This window comes from Lactuca virosa, chromosome 1 (assembly GCF_052849685.1).
Source record: "Lactuca virosa cultivar CGN04683 chromosome 1, Lactuca_virosa_CGN04683_v6, whole genome shotgun sequence".
Classification (NCBI taxonomy): Eukaryota; Viridiplantae; Streptophyta; class Magnoliopsida; order Asterales; family Asteraceae; genus Lactuca; species Lactuca virosa.
Genome location: NC_136426.1, coordinates 154,894,946 through 154,916,785, shown reverse-complemented (window position 1 = coordinate 154,916,785; position 21,840 = coordinate 154,894,946). Strand labels below are relative to the sequence as shown.

Here is a 21,840-nt window from a genome sequence, read left to right as displayed (position 1 = left end):
AGGAGGGTATGCCCAACATACACCAGCTGAAGCCAAAGCTACTTTCTAATCTCTTAATACCTTAAGACCTAATGTCCAACTCCCAGATCTAATTCTAAGGGACGTCTTAAGTAATAAAGTTCCTAACTTATGACTTTGCATGGCTTAATGGAGTCCAAACCAAGGCCCTAGATTCATAACTTCACCAAAAGACCACTAACTCACGAGTAGAGGAGATATACCCAACAAGATTCAATATTTATGACTTAATGACCTCATAAATGGCTAGAAATGTTTCTTAAAGGTTCAAGAGGAACTTCTACTCACAAGATCCAAGCCATGGGACCAAAACATGATCATAACATAACCTAAAACTAGATCTACACTAAAGAGCCATAAAGTTTGAAGCTTTTTACTTCCAAAAGAAAGATCAAGATGAACAAGGCCTGGATCTACAAGCTCCAAGCCAACCAACACTTCTCCAATAAGCTCATTCTTCTCCAATATGCACCAAGAACACTCCAAATCATTCAAAGGGCTCAAGAATCTCACAAATAGGGCTAGGGTTTCGAGGGAAGTGCTTTAGAGGATGAAGGCTAAAGATAAGAAGGGTTTCCAAGAGGTTAAGGTCTTTAAATAAGGTCCAAGATCCAAAATTTAGGGTTTGGCCCTGCCACGCACACACCAAACGTACTAGAGAGAATCACCGCGACCAGCTTAAGCCAAGTACACCCAACATACATGCCATGTACACCCAACGTACAGGCCAAAACTCATTCCCATTCTAACTTCCGATGACCATAACTTATTCGTCCCGCCTCCATTTTCAACATTCTTTATATGCTCGGAAAGGTATTGAGAAACCCTACAATCCCATCTAATCTCCTTTGACTTAAAACCTTCCGAACTAGAATCCTTAATTCGAGAAAAGGTCTGAAGCATCACTTTTACCATTATACCCTTGGACTACAAAGCACAAACCAAAAGCTTGGATCACATAAACTATGTGATCCACACCAAAATGAGTCTAAAACCCAAACCCCTTTGAACTCCAGGGCCCTAACTTGAACCATTTAATGCCCATAATTCCTGAAATAGGAAGCTTCTCGAAACCGGGTGTTACATCGCCTATAAAAACAGTCACACTCATATAAAAACAAAGATACAAGATCAAAACACCATTACAACACTAGGAAAAACTGGACAGAAAGACAATAGTAGAAACCCTAAAGCAAGGTGGAAGAGACGAGAGAAAAATGAGAGTAATCTTCTGATGAAAAAATAAGTTGTGTCCAGAATACACCTTCAACAAACATTATATACATCAGGTTAATTCTCTGGTTCAAGTCCGATCTAACCCGAATCAAACCCTTAACCAAACCTGGTAAAAGATCTGCACTTCCATGTAAGAATCCAAAAAGCGAGTCGGAGTCCCTGAAGAAGTAAATAATGACAAAACAAACACTGCAATAAAAATCACTCACAAATATACTTTAATAAATTACCATTCTCACCTTGATTATGAAAAAAAATATTTCAATGTTAATCTTGTAATAAATAAATGTTATTATTTTAATAGGTTTGATGTAGACGGTAGCAACGACCTATGGTTACCTGCGGATGCAGATTAATGGATATCGGTGTCGACGGCATGCCAGATGTTACTAGGGACAGGAGTAATAGTTCCCAATGATTGAGTTGCAAAAGAAATAGAAGAAGAAAATATATAAATTAGAAAAATGGCCAGAGGGTCTAGAGCGGTGGTGGTGGGGTTTGAGGATTTCTTTTATATTTTAAATATATTGATCAATAACTGATAACTAATAAAATGTTTTTTTTAAAAAAAATTAGTAAGGGCAATATAGTAATTTCAAGAGTAGCAGGGACAAAAACACAACAAAATCAAATCATAGAGATCGTCCGAGTTAAAAAAAAAAGTTAGGGATCATTTGTGCATATTACCCCAAACCACATTCATGTAATTTACTCAAATTAATAACATGTAAAACTATAAATAATGGGTTTAACAGGGATTAGCTCTTTACTGTGAATCTAATTTAGGCGTTGGTTAACAGTAAACCCTAAGTTCCCAATTCTACGACATTTTACCTCGATGGGTAAGTTTCAACTTCATAAACCTTCATGTTTTTTATTCTTTGAATGTCGTGCTGCAAAGGGATTTTGTTTGAGTTATGCTGTTTAGGTTTTCTTTTGCTCATTCCGGTAGGAAACCTAAACCCTGTTTTGGGTACGTAGTCGTTGTCAATCCTCACATATCCACTGGAAAACAGAAATCAGGAAACTGAATGTGGTAAGATTTTACTAATTACATGCGTTCCATAAATAATTGAATAGTTGTTAACTTTGCAAGACATCAAGTATATAGTTTTTGCTAGTAGAGTGTATATTATGTGGTTGTTTTACGTTACGTTTTGGCAGGGTAAGCCATTGATGCATGAAGAAGCCGTAGGATTGACCAAAATCGAACCCGAAAGAAATTGTATCCCAGTAAATGATCGATTAAATTCCCATATATACTTTAACTGTTTTCATTAAACCCATTAACCGAAAATCCCTCCATCATTCATACCTGAACCTCGTTATTGGACTGAAATTGTTATTTTATCATTCTTCATGCATTTCATAAGACATAAGATAAGTTTTCTTATGATGCTTTATGTATGGCCTCTAGCTTTGCTTATGTATAGCTGATATTGCTCTAGGTTGGACACACTCATACAACTATGGAATAACATTCTTGCTTTACTTGATCCCATTTTTAATTTTTTGTAGTGAATCTAATAACAGAGAGAAAGAAAAAGACGGATGTCAGTTATGGTGAGGAAGATAAAATCAGTAACTTGCCAGAACACTTGACAGACTTGATCTTAGAACGGCTTCCTATTGAAGATGCTGTAAAGACAAACATAATATCAAAAAAGTGGAGGTACAGATGGACCAAAATGAGGGTGCTGGTTTTTGATGACCAGTTTTCTAAAAAGTTTGCAAAAAACGGAGCTTTTGGTCGTAATGGGTTTATAAGGATCATTATCCAAGTCTTGACCTTTCACAAAGGTCCTATCTTGAAATTTTATCTTCATATACCAAATATAGTTCTTGATAGCTTCCAAGAAGTCGATCAATTCATGCTACTCCTATCAAGAAACAGTGTCACGGACCTCGTCCTTACTAATTCAAATAAACGTTATAAACTTCCTTCTCATGTGTATTCTTGTCTAGAATTGAGAAAGTTGGATCTGGAAAACTGTTTCTTTAAGCCACCACTTGATTTTGAAGGATTTCTCAATCTTGAAGAACTTCTTTTCGAGAATATTGATTTTGGTGCTAGGTTGTGTGGAGCTAAGATCAACCTACCACAGCTTAAGAAGTTGTGCCTGGAAACGTGCACAAAAGTTTACAATTTCAACATCAAAGCTATAAAACTGCGGAATTTGACTGTCATTGCATGTCATGATGCCATGTTGCTCCGGTTATTGGACAGTCCATGCCTTTTTGACGTTGTGATTTCTTTGCAGAAGCCCATGCAAAATTTTGTACGAGTTGAAAAAATGAATTTGGCCACGGTGTTGAGTAGCTTGCCTAAAGTTAGAAAGTTTTGTATCGACAGTCATTTTCTTAAGGTAAACTTTTTATGCTCTTCCTCAATATGTAATTCTCATGTTTATCGGGTAAGTTAAAAATTAACTTTAATTTCACAGTTTTTATCTACAGAAGAGATTCCAAAATTGCTTCCATGTGAGCTTGGTAGTTTAAGGCATCTGTGGTTGCTAGATTTTGAACTTGGTGATTTGGATCAACTCCATGGTGCTCTTTGTTTGATTCGAAACTCACCCAATCTGGAAAGCCTGCATATGCATATGCTGCGTGTGCAGGTGGTAAAGTCCAGAGTACCAAGACTATATTTATTTTGCTTATATGGTGCAAAAGTTGGATGCTAAACTGTGGTTGCATTTTTAAATTGTTTCAGGAGGCTCGAGTTGATGTGGGACCAGCTTCAGATCATTTGGAATCCCCAAACTGTTTGGATGGTACATTGAACCGTTTGGAAACTGTGGATATGAAATATTTAGAAGGATCAAGAGCGGAACTGCTTTTTCTGAAGCTTCTTCTTGCTTATTCCCCTTTTGTCGAGGAGATTACCATCACACCAAGAGGAGTTCTTGATGCTTTAAAAATACTTGACATTGCGAAGGATGTTATGTTGTTCCCTCGAGCCTCATCGAAAGTAAAAATTATGCTCTTGAACCCTGAGAGATAATTTTGTAAGAATGTTCAACTACATTGCAATTTAGCTCTATAATTCCGTCATTATAAGTATATTAAGTTATTTCTTACTTTTTTATTCTCCTTGTCTTGTCTGAGGTGGGGTGATTTTGATAACAATAATTACCATGAGTTATTTTGCCTCTGTATGGTGTGTGTTGATACTTGTAAATAATTGCGTCATACTTTTCACATTAATCAAACTGATCATAATTTTAGGGTTTATTGCCTAAAATAAAACCTGTTTTACTTTTTTTGTTCATGGAAAAATGTCTTTGTTTTCTTATATAAAATTGCAAAATGGCATTTCTATAACGAGTGTGAGGTGTTTTCGTTGACCATTAATGATATCGACAATCTCTCTCTCTCTCTCTCTCTCTCTCTCTCTCTCTCTCTCTCTCTCTCTCGGATCACCCACCACAACCACCACCCATCACCACCACCATCCATCACAACCACCCGCCTCCATCACCCATGTGACATCCCAAATTCACAGTCATTTTAAAAAAATTATTTATGCTTATTTGAAAATAAAAGTATTCATTTTTAAAGAATAATATTGCAAAATTTGTTTCCAGAAAACATGATAAATATATTGTCAAAGTATTTCCTAAGAAATGTATTTTGTTTATATTAAAACTTTGGGATGTTATTGTCAATACAGAAACATAAGCATAAACAGACCTTACATTCATTTACACTAGTGATTTACATCTCCTTTAATCTCTCAATGTAATATAGCTTCGTATCGACACCTGTGATACAAATAAACTGAATGAGTTTCGTTGGGAAACCTGGTGAGTACATAGGTGTAACGCCCGTAGATCCGGACTAGTCAATTTAGAGACAAGGAACAACAAAAATGGCTTTTTGATAGAAGATTATTTAGGAGGATTAGTCTTAACTAAGTTGTAGTATATGTTACAAGGATTCCGTACATATAAAGAACGTTGAAATCGGAGTTATAACGAAGAAGTTATGACATGTCGAAGTTTCGCGACAGAACCGGCACGACACAGCGCGACGTAAATAATGAATTTACGATAGAGCGATATTTAGCCTTAGCGATCTAAACGAAAGTCGTAGAATACATTAAACCGAGAGCGTGCATAAAAAGAACGTCCAAATCTGACTTCGTATGAGGAAGTTATGATTTTTCTAAGTTTCAGCTTAGCAGTATGCAGCCTGAAGTTCGATTTTAAGATCGAGTGAGTTCTAGCCGAAACAATCTAAACGAGAATCGAAGATCTCGTTGATAGTAGTGTAACGGTGAAAAGACAGTCGAAAACAGACGTCAGATGAAGGAGTTATGAATTTCTAACGGAGTTTTCCTGTTCCGGCCTACTAAAAATAATATATTATTAATATATTAAAAGTAAAGTCAAAATTAGCCGACAAAGTCTAAATGAAAGTTGTAGATCTTGTTTTTACCTACGCGTCGATATAAAGAACGTTGAAAACGGAGTTCGTATGCGAAAGTTATGAAATTCTGAATTTCGGGGCACGAACCCCAAAGTTGTGTCAGAGTTCACGACGTGAAAACAGTGTTCACGACGTGAACTGACTTCTGACGCCTTCTGGAGCCTGACAGACGCAAGTTGCGATGACGCACCTGATGACGACTGAACTCACGACGTGAATATTTGATATTCACGACGTGAATCCATAAAATCAGCCCTATAAATAGAAATCGAAGGGCGGCCGATTTAGGTTGCTACTTTATCACTCTCTCACTCCCGATACCCTCTCTAAGCCTTATTTTAACCCCCCGAAGCCCTGGTATCATCCCGAGACCCGAAGCAAGTCCCGAAGTTCCGAAGATCCCGAGAAGAAAAGAGTTTCCGAGCTGAAGCTCTGCCCGCGAGAGGCCCGGTGTGTGAAGAGATCACAGTTTCACCGAAGAATACTACTTCTACAAGCCGTAGTGCTGCCCGATCATGTTCTGATCAAGTGAGTGTGTAGTCACTTTCTTCTAACACATAAATATTAAGTATTTGCTATGAAATACGTGCTATGTGTATAATATATTGTTGCTTATTTGAGATGGTTATGGAATGGATAAATTATATAAGTTTTAATGAGTTAAACTGTGTATGTATTTTGTATCTACAAATATGTTGGGTAGAACATGGGTAGATGAGGTTGTTGGTAGGTGATAAAAGATGGGTTGGACCATGAGATAAAAGGATAAAGAGATAAACTTGTTTTAGATCCGGGAGTATGGATCAGATCAGGAGGTTAGTTTTAGATCCGGGAGTATGGATCAGATCAGGAGGTTAGTTTTAGATCCGAGAGTACGGATTGTGTATTTTTGAACTATGTGTTCATCCGATAAGGTATCATGTTCATAGTCCCTTTCATGGACATGATTTTAATACAAGTATTGGTTAAAGTATTAAATATATATGTATGTGAAGTATTTGTTATTGCCCGAAATACGTGTTAGATATATTTGATGATATGCAACGTGCGAATCAGTTATGGTTCAATATGTGTTAAGATGTGAATATATGATATTATTAATTAAAACTCTGTGTTAAGTATACACTAGTTAGCATTGCCTAATCGGAGTTAGTATCGAAAATTGATTATAAGCATTGTAGGTTTGCCTGGTGATGGGTTAAGACTTAAAAAGGGATGGTTAGTTAAATTAAGTTTGGACATTGGGAAGCCTCTTATTAAGAGTACGTGTGTGGTGAGATCGATGATAGGTGGAGTACGTCCTACGTACAGAAGTACATTTTATGTACGAAGTCCTTTTTCAAAGCTTTGTGTTTTAGGTGCTGCTTGTGCCGGGGTACTATTATGTTCTCGGGTACGGATCCTTCGCATACCAGGGTACTATAATATGCCAGAAGTACTATCTTGTACAAAGTCTTTTTGACACTATTGTGTGTCGGTTACGGGAGCGTACGGGAGTACTCTATTAGTATTTCCCCATACAGTTTATGTTGAAAGATCTTTGGAGTCAGCGTTTCTTTTATGAAGTGATCGGACGAGCTTCATGTGTTAGTGTTTCCTTTCACGAAGTAATTAAGGGAACTTCGTAGACTGCCTAATAAAGTGTATCGGTAATAGTGTTGGATTAGGTGTCTAAGCCCATAACTATAATTGGTATGTACTTGAATTGATAGCAGCACAGTCCTTTTGGGTTGCCCTCAACCTAGCAACTGGACAAGGAAATTATGAAAGGAGAGATATTAATTTATAAGATTAATAAATTAATATATATATAATTGATTTATTAATATGTTAATGGATTAATATATTAATTAGAAATCATTATGTTTAATTAATTGTTAGCCAGAAATTAATCAGAATTGATTTTGGGGTTAAAAGAATTAATTATAAAGTGCAGGGACTAGTTTGCAATTAACTGATAGTTGAATGGAAGGATCCAGAACTCCCTTGGAAGCGGGTGGACGAAAACCCTAGGGGAAACCCTAGAGAATTCGTCCAAGGGGTCCAAGATAAGGCCTTGGGTCTTGCTTAGGCCCTAAGCAAAGGATAACTAGGGTTTTCCCTAAACCCTAGTTCCCTCAACTATTTAAGGAGCCTGCTGGCTCACATTTTGGGTACTGATTTCTTTGGAAGAAACCCTAAGGCCGAAATTGCATACTCTCTCCATCCTCTCTCCTCCAAGTTTCCTTCTTGCTAGTTCTTGGGTGTGATTCCATTAGAGGCATTACATTTGTGGTGCTAAGCTTCCAAGAAGATCAAGATCAAGATCAAGAGGATTATCAATTGTTTGCTATAACAATTGAAAGGTATGTAACTCTTAAACCCTAGTTTGTTAATTTCGAAATTAGCCTCTCTCCTCTAGGGTTCTTGTTTTGCAATTCAAAGTTGTATGTTCAATAGTTAAAACATAGATCCAAAGTAGGTTGCATGTGAACTTAGGAATTGTTTTCTAGTTTACTTGTTGTACCTAAAACCCATCAGTGGTATCAGAGCCATTGTTTGTTTTAAATTGAATTGCTATAATAGTTGAATTGCAAATTAGGGTTTATAGCCATTAAACCCTAAAGGCCAAAATTTTCGTTTTTAGGGTTTTTGGTTCAAAGGGTTTTTCGAAAAACCCTAGCCTCCATGAACCCTAATCAAAATTAGGGTTAGGGTTTTGGAAAACTCTAGCCTCCTCCCTTGAATTTCGAAATTTACTTGTTATTTTAGGGTTTTATCTTATTTTGGATAATTATTACTTGATTGGATAATTATTGCCTAATTGGATAATTGAGAAAAATAAGGAAATTATCCTTTACCCTAATTTTCGAAATCTAGAGGGATAAAGATTAGGATTAAATTAATTGTTTAATTTAATTAGATAATCCTTACAAGATTTAATAATTTGATTAATAGTTAATTAAAAGATAAATATTAAATCTAGTTAATTGGTTTATTTAAATTTAAATTTAATAGCTTAAATTTCGAAATTTATAAACCCTTGAAGTTTTAAAATGTTTTAAAACACACCTTATATATATTATAATTAAAAGTTTAATATTATATATGTATAAGAATATGGTCAGTCAAATCGCTAGTATGCCTCATTCACGAAGCTAATCTATAAGGGGGGTATAAGGAAACTGCCTATAAAATGGTAGTTGAATGGGTGTCCACTCTCACCCACCGCTTCCTTGATTAGTGGAGGGTCGTTAGCAGAACGGATTTGATAGGACAACTACTTCTCATTAAAAGTATAATGATATTAAAGAAAGTAATAGAACATAATTTTCAAAATCCCAACTCTAGTTACTTTAGAAAAAATGTGGAAAGTATGCTAATCCATGAAATTGCACATTATGCTTTATTGGTCGTTAGTGGAGCGTGTGTGGTTAACCAACACACTAAAAGGCACTAATAAAGAGTAGTAATGGGTATCTCATAATTGTCATTTTGATGGAGCGTGTGTGGTTTACCAGCACATCAATAGTTAATGATAAAGACAATGAGGTTACCAAGCACATTTGCATGGTTATTCACATCTTGTTTGTGATCCTCGGCATCCCAGTCACAAATAGAAGAGCATAATCTGAGATTAAAACATGCCATTGAATAGTTTCAATGTATCTCAAAAGAATTAGGAATTTCACTTCGTTTGTTTCGTCTAATGGTGGAATTGGTGAATCGTCATTCACCTACCTTTATGAAATTTGCACTTGGATCTCGGCATCCCATTTCTAAGTTGTGAATCTTCATAGTTGGATCCTAACCTTGATATTATATCTTTGGGTTATTCTATTAAGGTATCTTGAAATCTAACTAAAACTTTCTTTTTTTCAGATGTCTACTCCTGGAAACACTTCTGCTTCGTCCTCCTCCAACCAAAACTTCTCTTTGCTCAATATATGCTCCAAAGTCGTTATGGATGGCTCAAACTATAACGATTGGATGCGCAACATCAAGATGGCTCTTCGTTTCGAGAACAAAGAATATGTTCTTGAAAAGGAGCTCAAAGAGCTTGATGAGAATGAAGCTACTCCTGAAGATCTTGCTGCCTACAAGAAACATTACGATGATGCTACCAAAGTGGCATGCATCATGGTGGCAACTATGTCCCCAGAACTGCAGAGGTACTATGAGGACTACTGGCCCTTTGAGATGAACAAGGACCTTATGGAAAAGTACCATAAGCGAGCTCGTCAAGAAAAGTTTGAAGTAGTCAAGTCACTCATGGCTTGCAAGATGAAAGAAGGGGAGTCAGTTGTGTCTCATGTGCAAAGAATGCAACGCTACATAGAGCGTTTGGTCAAGCTCAACATTCACTTTGATGAGGAATTGGCCATTGACATGGTCTTGAACTCATTACCTGCTTGTTATGGTCAGTTTATTCTAACTTACCATTTGAACAACACTGAGCAGACACTGGCCCAATTGCACAACTTGTTGCAGACAGCTGAAGCAGGGATGAAGGGTAAAAGTATGGCCTCCACTCCTGCAAGTGCCCCTGTCTTGGCTATTGGACAGGGAAAGGGGAAAAAAAGGAAAGGTCCTCCTAAGCAAAACTGGAAGAACAAGGCTCAAGCTGGGTCATCTAGTAATGGCCCAAAGGCTAAGCCCAATGCTACCATTCCCCATGTTTCTGATCCAAAAGATGCAGATTGCTTTTATTGCAATGACAAAGGGTACTGGAAGAGAAGCTGCCCAAAATATCTGCAGGATATCAAAGATGGCAAAGTGAAGCCATCTTCAGCAGGTATTTACACTATTTCTTCTAATAACTCATTATCTTCTCGTTCATGGGTCCTTGATACAGGATGTGGTTTTCACATCTGTTCTGATTTACAGGGGCTAAAAGAAAGTGAGGAGATAGAGCGAGGAAGGATAAACTTGATCATGGGAAACAAGAAGTCTTCAGCAGTGACCAAGATCGGAGTTTATCAACTTTTGCTTAGTAATGATGTTAGATTAGATTTATTAAATTGTTGCTATTCGTCTGAGATGACGAGAAACATTATTTCATTTCATTCATTGTTCATACAAGGTTTTAAATATTCTTTTAATGATTTGAATGGTTCAATTTCTGTTTATAAGAATGGTGTTTTTGTATTTGAAGCTTTACCTTGTGATGGTGTGTATGAAACAGTGACTTGTGTTGATAGCTTAGGAAATAGTGTATTTAATATTGACTTGTCTAATAGTGTAGACAAGGCATGCTTGTGGCATTGTCGTCTTGGACGCATTAACAAGAAACGCATAGCCCAACTCCAAAAGGATGGAGTGTTGGAATCATTTGACCTAAAATCAGATGATATGTGTGAATCTTGTCTTTTGGGAAAGATGACAAAATCACCATTCACAGGGTCTTGTGAAAGAGGTGAAGGTCAGTTGGATCTCATACACATAGATGTGTGTGGGCCCTTCAGATCAACTACAAGGGATGCTAATCGATTCTATGTGACTTTCACTGATGATTATAGCAGATATGGCTATATCTACTTAATCAAACATAAGTCAGAAACCTTTGAAAAGTTCAAAGAGTTTAAGCATGAGGTCGAAAATCAATTGGGCAGGAAGATAAAGGTACTTAGATCCGATAGAGGCGGGGAGTATCTTAGTATCGAGTTCAACGACTATCTGAAAGAATGCGGGAAAGTCTCACAATTAACTCCTCCTAGGACACCACAGTTAAATGGTGTAGCTGAGAGGCGTAATCGAACCTTGTTAGACATGGTTCGTTCTATGATGAGTCGTGCTTCGCTTCCTATTCACTTCTGGGGGTATGCCTTAGAGACAACCGCCCATATCCTCAATCTTGTCCTACAAAGAAGGTTGCCAAAACACCATCACGAAATGTGGACAGGGAAAGTTCCCTCGTTAGCACATATTAAAGTCTGGGGTTGTGAAGCTTTCGTAAGACGAGAGACTCACGACAAGCTAGCAGCTAGAAGTGAGAAATGTGTTTTCATTGGTTACCCAAAGCAGTCTTTTGGATATTTGTTCTACAGGCCTAGTGAGAACGTGGTCTTTGTAGCACGAAGAGGAGTCTTTCTTGAAAGAGAGCTCATATTCAAAGAGGACAGTGGGAGCACTATTGACCTTGAAGAAATTCAAGAGTCAGCCAATGAAGGAACCTTAGATGACACTAGCACTCAACTAGAGGAAACAGTTCCTGTTGAACCAATTGATAACTCATTACCTCTTAGAAGATCCACTAGGGTGAGTGTGCCACCTGAGTTGTATGGTTTTCATATTACTTCAGATGGTGACACATTCATAAGTGACAGAACACTGGTAAACTTAGATGAACCAGTCACTTATAAGGAAGCAATGGCAGGCCCAGAGGCTTCCAAGTGGAAAGAGGCAATGGACAGCGAGATTAAGTCCATGTATGACAACCAAGTTTGGAATTTGGTTGATAGTGCACCAGGTCGCAAGACAGTTGGGTGCAAATGGATCTTCAAGAAGAAGACAGACATGGATGGAAATGTGCACACATTCAAGGCTCGACTGGTTGCAAAAGGTTTCACTCAAACCCCAGGGGTTGACTATGATGAGACCTTCTCACCAGTAGCTAAGATTAAATCTATTAGGATATTGCTCGCCATAGCTGCCTTTCATGATTATGAAATCTGGCAGATGGATGTCAAAACTGCTTTCCTTAATGGGAAGTTGGCTGAAGATGTTTACATGAGTCAGCCAGAGGGTTTTGTTGATGCAAAGTTCCCCAATAGAGTGTGCAAGCTTGAGAAATCCATTTATGGATTGAAACAAGCATCTCGCAGTTGGAATCTTTGCTTCCATGAGAAAGTCAAAGAGTTTGGTTTCTCTAGAAGTGAAGATGAGTTTTGTGTGTATATCAAGGCTAGTGGGAGTAAAGTAACTTTTCTGGTGTTATATGTCGATGACATATTACTCATTGGTAACGACGTTCCAACCCTGAAAGAAGTTAAGTCTTGGCTTGGAAAGTGTTTTGCCATGAAAGACCTTGGAGAAGCTGCCTATATTCTTGGGATTAGAATATTGAGAGATAGAAAGAAGAGACTAATTGGACTTAGTCAGAGCACATACTTGGATAAGGTACTAAAGAGGTTTAGTATGGAAAATTCCAAGAAGGGAGAGCTACCTATCCAGAGCAATACCAAATTGAGTAAGACTCAATGCCCGAGTACAGATGTTGAAATAGATGACATGAGTCGTGTACCTTATGCTTCCGCTGTCGGATCGATCATGTACGCTATGACATGTACTCGCCCTGATGTGGCATTTGCTTTGAGCATGGTGAGTCGCTATCAGGGAAACCCAGGTAGAGCTCATTGGATAGCAGTTCAGAATATACTCAAGTATTTGCGAAGGACAAAGGACTGGGTTCTTGTGCTTGGTGGCAGTGATACTTTGAGAGTAGATGGTTACAGTGATGCCAGCTTTCAGACGGATAGAGATAACTTCCGTTCTCAATCAGGCTGGGTATTTTTACTGAATGGAGGAGCAGTTACTTGGAAAAGTTCCAAGCAAGATACGGTGGTTGATTCTACTTGTGAATCAGAGTACATAGCAGCGAGTGAAGCGTCGAAAGAAGCAGCTTGGTTGAGGAACTTCATCGAAGATCTCGGAGTTGTTCCAACCATCCAGGAGCCTATGGAACTGTTCTGCGATAATGAAGGAGCGGTTGCCTTGACAAAGGAACCGAGAGATCATGGTAAGACCAGACATATCGACAGAAAGTATCATTTCATCAGACATAGAGTAGAAGAAGGCCATCTTATAGTAAAGAGGGTGTCATCTGAAGATAACCCAGCAGATCCTCTCACAAAGGGTATGAGTAGGGCTAAGCATATTCAGCATGCTCGGAGCATAGGACTGAAAGATGATATTAGTTTTAGTAGTTAGATTAGTTTTTGAAACTTGTAACAAAGTAAATGTAATTGACTTTTGGTGATTAAATAATAAAGTATTATTTATAAGTTTGGCTACTACCTTTTGCCAATTGTTTATTATTGTGTTTCATTTTTGCATGTTTTACTTCCTGAATAATGAGATTATTCAAACTCCACAGTCGCTCGTACTCTTGGAAGTAAGTAGTGAATTAAGACTGTCATGAATTGGATTGCAGATTGTCTAAGGATAGACATGGCAATAGAATTGATGCAACGTTCATGAGTACTCAGAAATTGAGATTTGAGTATTGGATAAACCCTCGCTCAGAGTATTACTTCATGGAATTCATCACGAGTAATACTGAGACGATAATATCTTGTAATCTTGAAACGAAGATATATGAGTTGTGATTTACAAGTCGGTCATACATTGGTGATACGAAAACGCATCAGTAACTTGGTGTTATAAAACGTATTGTCATGCATAATTTGATGAGTAAAAGATACAAGCATATGAGTCAACGTTTATTCGTTCCTTTTGCCCTAACAGGAAAAGCGATATTTGTGGGCCCCTCGATGATTTGGTGTTGACTTATGTGCTGGGCCCAGCCAGGACTAAATTGATGTGTTCGATTAGAAGTCCTACATCATCACAAATCAGGAATCGGGAAACATAGATTCTGGACAAACAGATTGATTACATTCCATGTCTTTTGTCTGGGGATATCAAGCAGAACGAAGGGTTATATGATCACTTATCTTAGGACACGTAACTGACTGGGTCAGAGTTCGGCAGCAGCTTTTTGGAAGCTACAATTTGCTGGTCAAATTTAGAAGGCATACTAGCAATTATAGTTACAGACTTATCCAAGTGGGAGACTGTTGGATTAGGTGTCTAAGCCCATTAACTATAATTGGTATGTACTTGAATTGATAGCAGCACAGTCCTTTTGGGTTGCCCTCAACCTAGCAACTCGACAAGGAAATTATGAAAGGAGAGATTTTAATTTATAAGATTAATAAATTAATATATATATAATTGATTTATTAATATGTTAATGGATTAATATATTAATTAGAAATCATTATGTTTAATTAATTGTTAGCCAGAAATTAATCAGAATTGATTTTGGGGTTAAAAGAATTAATTATAAAGTGCAGGGACTAGTTTGTAATTAACTGATAGTTGAATGGAAGGATCCAGAACTCCCTTGGAAGGGGGTGGACGAAAACCCTAGGGGAAACCTTAGAGAATTCGTCCAAGGGGTCCAAGATAAGGCCTTGGGTCTTGCTTAGGCCCTAAGCAAAGGATAACTAGGGTTTTCCCTAAACCCTAGTTCCCTCAACTATTTAAGGAGCCTCCTGGCTCACATTTTGGGTACTGATTTCTTTGGAAGAAACCCTAAGGCCGAAATTGCATACTCTCTCCATCCTCTCTCCTCCAAGTTTCCTTCTTGCTAGTTCTTGGGTGTGATTCCATTAGAGGCATTACATTTGTGGTGCTAAGCTTCCAAGAAGATCAAGATCAAGATCAAGAGGATTATCAATTGTTTGCTATAACAATTGAAAGGTATGTAACTCCTAAACCCTAGTTTGTTAATTTCGAAATTAGCCTCTCTCCTCTAGGGTTATTGTTTTGCAATTCAAAGTTGTATGTTCAATAGTTAAAACATAGATCCAAAGTAGGTTGCATGTGAACTTAGGAATTGTTTTCTAGTTTAGTTGTTGTACCTAAAACCCATCAAATAGACCACTACTAGGTATGTCTGGTGTTGTATTGCCGAATAGGGTGCGTCTGGGGGTGAAGTACCTCATGATATTTAGACCACTGCTAGGCAAAGTTCGATGCTGGATAGGGAGAGTCTGGGGGTAAAATACCTCACGATATTCGGACCACGCCTAGGCATTGTTATCTAGATAACTACCCCTGACTTAATTGTCTTGTGGTTCTTTCTTTTACGAACGAAGTTTCATGGTGAAACTTATTCCATTCCCCTCAATTTTTGTCTTTATTGATCCTCGTTTGCTGCCAGGGACTTTCCGAAGCAGCTTCGTCAGTTCGTTGTTCATATAGATTCCTTAGGCTGGATCTCGTAAGGTTATTGTATAGGGTCAGTATGTGGGGATCGACGGGATAGGATAGATTGTTTTAGAAATATGATTTATATGTGTTAATAATATTAGTGGTTTTGCAGGACCGAGATATACATTATTATCACCTTGTTTGAACTAAGAGCTTTCGTACTCTGTGTTCCTTAGGTGATTGGGTTCACCAGGGATATTTGAACTAAGTGTTCACTAGATGTTTTGAACTATGTGTTCACCAGGGATATTTGAACTAAGTGTTCATTAGGTGTTTTTGAACTAGGTGTTCATTAGGTATTATTAAACGAAGTGTGTTCACTGGGTGTTCATTAATTATTTTGAACTGCGTGTTCACCAGAGGTAATCTAAGAACCTTGGCAACACTAGACTTTGTGCCAATTCCTTAGGGCAATCCTTAGGAATGAATGGGAGAAGGGTAATCGGTTCTTAGGGTAAATCTTTAAGAAATAAAGGAAGATAATGGGGGTGGGTAATTGGATTGATTGTTTGATAAGTGAATATAATAATTATATTATTGTGGGTTGAAAACCCTATATGCTCATCAGGCTCCCAAGCCTGACCCTCTCAGTTTTCTTTGTATTACAGGTTATGGCACGAGAGCATAAGTTGGCTGACATAATGAGAGATTTTGGATGATAGGCCAGTAGTTATGAAGAACTGTTGTAAGGTCTATTTTGTTATGTTTATGCTTTTGGTCTGTATTGAACATGACATCCCGAGATTTTGTTATATAATGAAAATACATTTCTTTAAAGAAATGCTTTGATAAATTCTTATCATATTTTGTTTTGGGAACAAATTCCGCAACTGTTTTCGTTAAAAGATTACTCTGATTTTAAAAACAAAGCATAAACAAATCGGTCTTTTATGGCCGTGAAATTGGGGATGTCACAATAGGGTTTTTAACCCACAATAATAAAGTTATTATGTTTCATCATCAAACAATTAACCCACCCAATTAACCATCCCCATTATCTTCTTTATTCTTAAGTATCTTCCCTAAGAATCATCTATTCGTCAACCTTTATTCCTAAGGATTGTCCTAAGGAAAAAGCACGAAGTCCATCGCTGCCAGGGTTTATATAACAGGTACTAAGTCCATAGCTGCTGGTGTTCGTTTGTGAGGCACTAAATTCATAGCTGCCAGGGTTTATCTCTTTTATTGACAATATTATTTTAGGGAGTCCACCCACAATACATGTCAATGGGTTTTCAGAGTACATCTGATGAAAACATCGTTCACAACACCTACAGGCTGCGAGCTTTCTATTGTTCCACTACACTGTCTAAAATAGTCTGTGGTTGTCATCTATACTCTGCTAGATGACGGGGTCATCGCTTCTCATCATTTTTCATCTCTCATCATCTATATCAACTTTCATCTATCATAATTCATCTCATCTTTCATCTCTCGTCTCATCTCATCTTTAATCTACCCATCTTTACCCATCATAATTATATGTATAAAATACGTATAAGGTTTAAATTGAATAAAACATGTATATTTTGTTCATCCATCATAGATATCGAGAACACAGATAATATGAACACATAGCACGTAATTTATATTAAATACTTCATATCTGTGTAATATGAAAGTAACTATGCACTCACTTGTTAAAGTGATGACTCCAAACTCGGACAGTGCTCCGCTTCTTAACAATATAATTTCCTTCGACGAAACCTAATATTATTACCACTAGAATTTAGTCTAATGTTTTTCGTGACTAATTATTAGTCTTAGTATTATTATTATTATTATTATTATTATTATTATTATTATTATTATTATTATTATATAAGCATTAAACAATATTTTTCAACCATTATGTACAGACAGGGGCCAGACATGAAACACCGGATGGCAGGATCATTTTGACATTATAGCACTTTTGAAATCCAACAAGCCAGGCGGCCCTTCAAATCGGATTCCATGTACCGCGAGTAGTTAAAAATATATTATAACGACACTTATATAAGTCATAATACTAGCTTATATATTGATTATAAGTTCATAATAACAATACTAAATTTAAACATAAGTTATACTTAAAGTAGGGTAAGCATATCTCGGTTACCGGGGGTTTGGCTAGGAATCGGGCTCTGCAGGGGAAGAACTTCTGAGTCGAAGCTCTTCTTCTCGGAGCCTTCTAGCGCTCTGGGACTCGCCTCTAAAACATAGGAAGTGTTAGGGAAAAGCCTTGAGGGTTTGGGGGTGTTGGGAGAGAATAGGTTAGAATAGTATGAGAAATTAAGTGATTTGCGCCTCTATTTATAGGATGAAAAATGGCTCAACTCGTCGAATTTGAGCCTCCAACTCGTCGATTTGGGGCCAGGTGTGACCATCTGGTGCTAAGGCGTGGGGAGGAAGCAATGGTCCAGATTAAACCATGTCACCCCTTCGCAGTAACACCCTTCCGTCTTCGAAATTCCATAACTTTCACATACGAGTTGCGTTTTCGACGTTCTTTATATCCACGTGTAGGTGGGGACGTACTCTAAAACTTTCCTTTTGACCCCATCGGCTAATTCTCGACCGATTTTAAATTTAACGGTATGAGAGGATTACACTATTAACCACTGTGTAGAATTCATAACTTCTACATACAGACTCCGTTTTCTACTGTCTTTTTATCGTTGAACTCCTATTACTGAGATCTTCAATTCTCATTTTGGTTGTGTCGGCTAAAAATCGATCGAACTAAAATTCGAATTCCGGGTTGTGCACTACTATGCTAAATCTTAGAAAAATCATAACTTCCTCATACGAAGTCAGATTTGGACGTTCTTTTTATGCACGCTCTCGGTTTAACATATACTACGACTTTTGTTTAGATCCTTAAGGCTAAAAAGTAATTTATCAAAAATTCACTTTTTACGTTACGCGGTGTCGTGCCAGCTTAGCCGTAAAACTTCGACGAGTCATAACTTCTTCGTTATAACTCGGATTTCAACATTCTTTATATGTACGGAACCCTAATGACATATACTATAACCTAGTTAAGATTAGTTATTCTAAATAATCTTCTATGAAAAAGTTGTTTTTAACGCTTATTGTTTCTAAATTGACCGGCCCGAATCCGCGGGCATTACAACCCATCACCACCACCCATAACCCATCACCCCGCCACACACCATCCCCGACCATCCACTACCACCGAACGACTAGCGTTCAACTAGGGAACGCCCAACATTCATCTAGAGAACACCCAGCGTTCAACATTCATCTAGGGAATGCCCACCGACACCTGGCCACAAACGCCCAACATTCAGCTAGGAAACACCCAACATTCAGCTAGGAAACACCCAACATTCATCTAGGGAACGCCCAACGTTCAACCCTCCGCCCAGCCTATAAATAGAACCCATTTCTTCCTCATTTTCTCACACCATTCATATCCCACTCTCTCTCAAACACCCCCATAACCCTTTTTCCTTCCCTGACACCCTAAGGTCTTAGAGGCAAGTTCCGGAGCGCCAGAAGGCCCCGAGAAGAAGAGCTTTCAGCTCAGAAGTTCTGCCCGCGCAGAGCCCGATTCCTCGCTAAACCCCCTTGTAAGTGAGTTATGCTTACGCTACTTCAAGTATAACTTATATTTAAGTTCATTATCGTTATTATGAACCTATAAACAAGATTTATCAGTGATTCAAAGTTTTATACTGATTGATCTACTTACGGGGATGATGTCGAGGTTGTGATTTAGTGAGGTGTTTAAAGTGTGTTTTCCAAACAGTATACTTCGTATACGAAATGGACCCTACCTCCGATATGATTCTACCTCGTTGTTCCTTACTTGATTGATCTTGAAGTAGACTTTGAGTTAATGATGAATCTAGACTAATAATTAGTCGCAATAAATATTAGACTAAAAATTAGTAATAATGATACTAGGTTTTGTCGATGGAAAAGAAAATTGTTAGAAGTGAAGCGCTGCCCATATTCGAGTCGTCACTTTAACAAGTGAGTGCATAGTTACTTTATCTTACACATAGATATGAAGTATTTAATATAAACTATATGTTGTGTGTGCATATTATATGTATCTATGTTGGATGAATGATTTATACATGTTTATTTGATTTAAACTGTATATATGTATTTTTATACCTATAAATATATTGGGTACAGATGGGTAGATGAAAGATGATGTAAAAGGTGAAAGATGAAAGATGATATAGATGTTGAGAGGTGTAAGATGATGAGAAGCCTTGACTTTGAAGTTGATCAATTCATCTACCATAGTATAGATGACGACCACAGACTATTCTAGACAGTCGAGTGGAATGCTAGCAGGATTGCAACCTGTAGGTGTTTTTGAACAACATGTTCACCAGATGTACTCTAAAAACCCTGACAGCTATGGATTTAGTGCCTTACAAATGAACATTGGCAGCTATGGACTTAGTGCTTATTAGATAAATGTTGGCAACTATGGACATAGTGCCTATAAGATAAACGTTGGCAGATACGGACTTAGTACCTATTAGATAAACGTTGGCAACTATGGATTTAGTGCCCTATAGATGAACATTAGCAGTTATGGACTTTGTGCCTAATGGTTAACACTGATAGCTATAGACTTAGTACCTGTTAGATAAACCCTGACAGAGATGGACTTTGTGCCTATTCCTTAAGACAATCCTTAGGAATGAATTAATAAAGAATAGATGATTCTTAGGGAAGATTCTTAAGAATAAGGAAGATAATAGGGATGGAAAATTGTAGAGCTGGAAAAAATCGACCCAGCCCACCAACCCAATCCGAACCCAACCCAAAATTAGCAGATTGGGTTGAAATTTTCAACCCATTTAGGATAAATGCGTCAACCCACCAAACCCATTTAATTAAATAGGTTGGGTTGGGTAAATGTCGTCAACCCGTTTTCAACTCACCAACCCATTTAACTTTAATATATATTTAATTTAATAATTATTTAAATAGTACCACATATTAATCTAAGTATTAATTTATAAATTACATATTTGTAATATTATTTATGTTTTAAAAAATGCAATCCTAATTCCTATTTTTTTTTAAATTAACAACACTAGTCACTCTTCAAAATCAGTTCGAAATTACACATATTTAATGTTATTTGAACAATTTTTTGTTTTTATGAATTGGGATTGTGCTTTTATTATACTTTCAACTTTAGTTAATTTGTACAATGTTTTTATTTTAAATGAGTTAACCCAGGTTTAACCCATTTATTTAATAGGTTGGGTTGGGACTTACATAAACGGCTCAACCTGGTTACAACCCATTTACCTGCAAGGTTGGGTTAGGTGGGAAATATTGTAACATCCCGTTTAAAATAGAATAATTAAATAATAAACCCGGAACCCCCGAGAAGTAATTTTATTATTATAGCCCCAAAACAAATAATAATTAGTAGGGTGTTGCTTTCAGGGTGCCAAATGATATACTTTTGAGTTCCGAGGGTTAAAGAGTAAATATCAGACTTATTATGAGAAGGATTCTTGAAGCCACGGTAGAAATGGTAATTTATGGATCTTAATTGGGAATAATTTGTAGAGGAGGGGTTGTTTTGTAACTTTTGGACTTATATCAAAAAGAATTATGGGAGCAGGGGTTTAAAGGCTAAATTAAGGATTGGTTTTGAAAGAAAAGGGAGGAGGAGGGACTAATTCTGTCAATTTGGTCCATAGTTTGTATGGATTGGGCATAAAACTATTCCATTGCCCATGCCCTAACCCTAATAACACCATCTGCAGCCGCCACCTTCACCATCTTTCCTCTCCAGCCGTCACCCCTCCATAACCGTTGATGCGAGCCATCGGCCATCCAACCTGTAGATGTTTCCGTCGCCGGCATGGACCACAAACCGTGTCGTGTTTCTTTCGCTGTTGTGGACCGTCGAAGACCATTTTTAGCCGTGGACGCCGACGTCGGAATGCCACACTCATTCCTGCCGCCTGTGATGTCGTGAACAGCAAGGGTTTCGCTTGGGTCGCCGGAAAACCGTGAGATGCGGCCGATAGCCACTGTTGTTGCTCATTTTCTTTGCCGCCTGCCTCCCAAAGTAGCTGACATGGTTGTGTTCTCAGTACTCCATGTCGTATGGTGTTTGTAGATGTGTGTTGATGGAACCGAGAAGTCGGATGCGTGTGATGCTGGCCGGAGATCGAGGAA

At 37.7% G+C, this 21,840-nt stretch overlaps 1 pseudogene; it reads left to right on the top strand.

The window, feature by feature from the left end:
* The first annotated feature begins 2,092 nt into the window (after positions 1-2,092).
* Positions 2,093-4,258, top strand: LOC145122436 (F-box/FBD/LRR-repeat protein At1g13570-like; annotated as a pseudogene).
* The last annotated feature ends 17,582 nt before the right edge of the window (positions 4,259-21,840 follow it).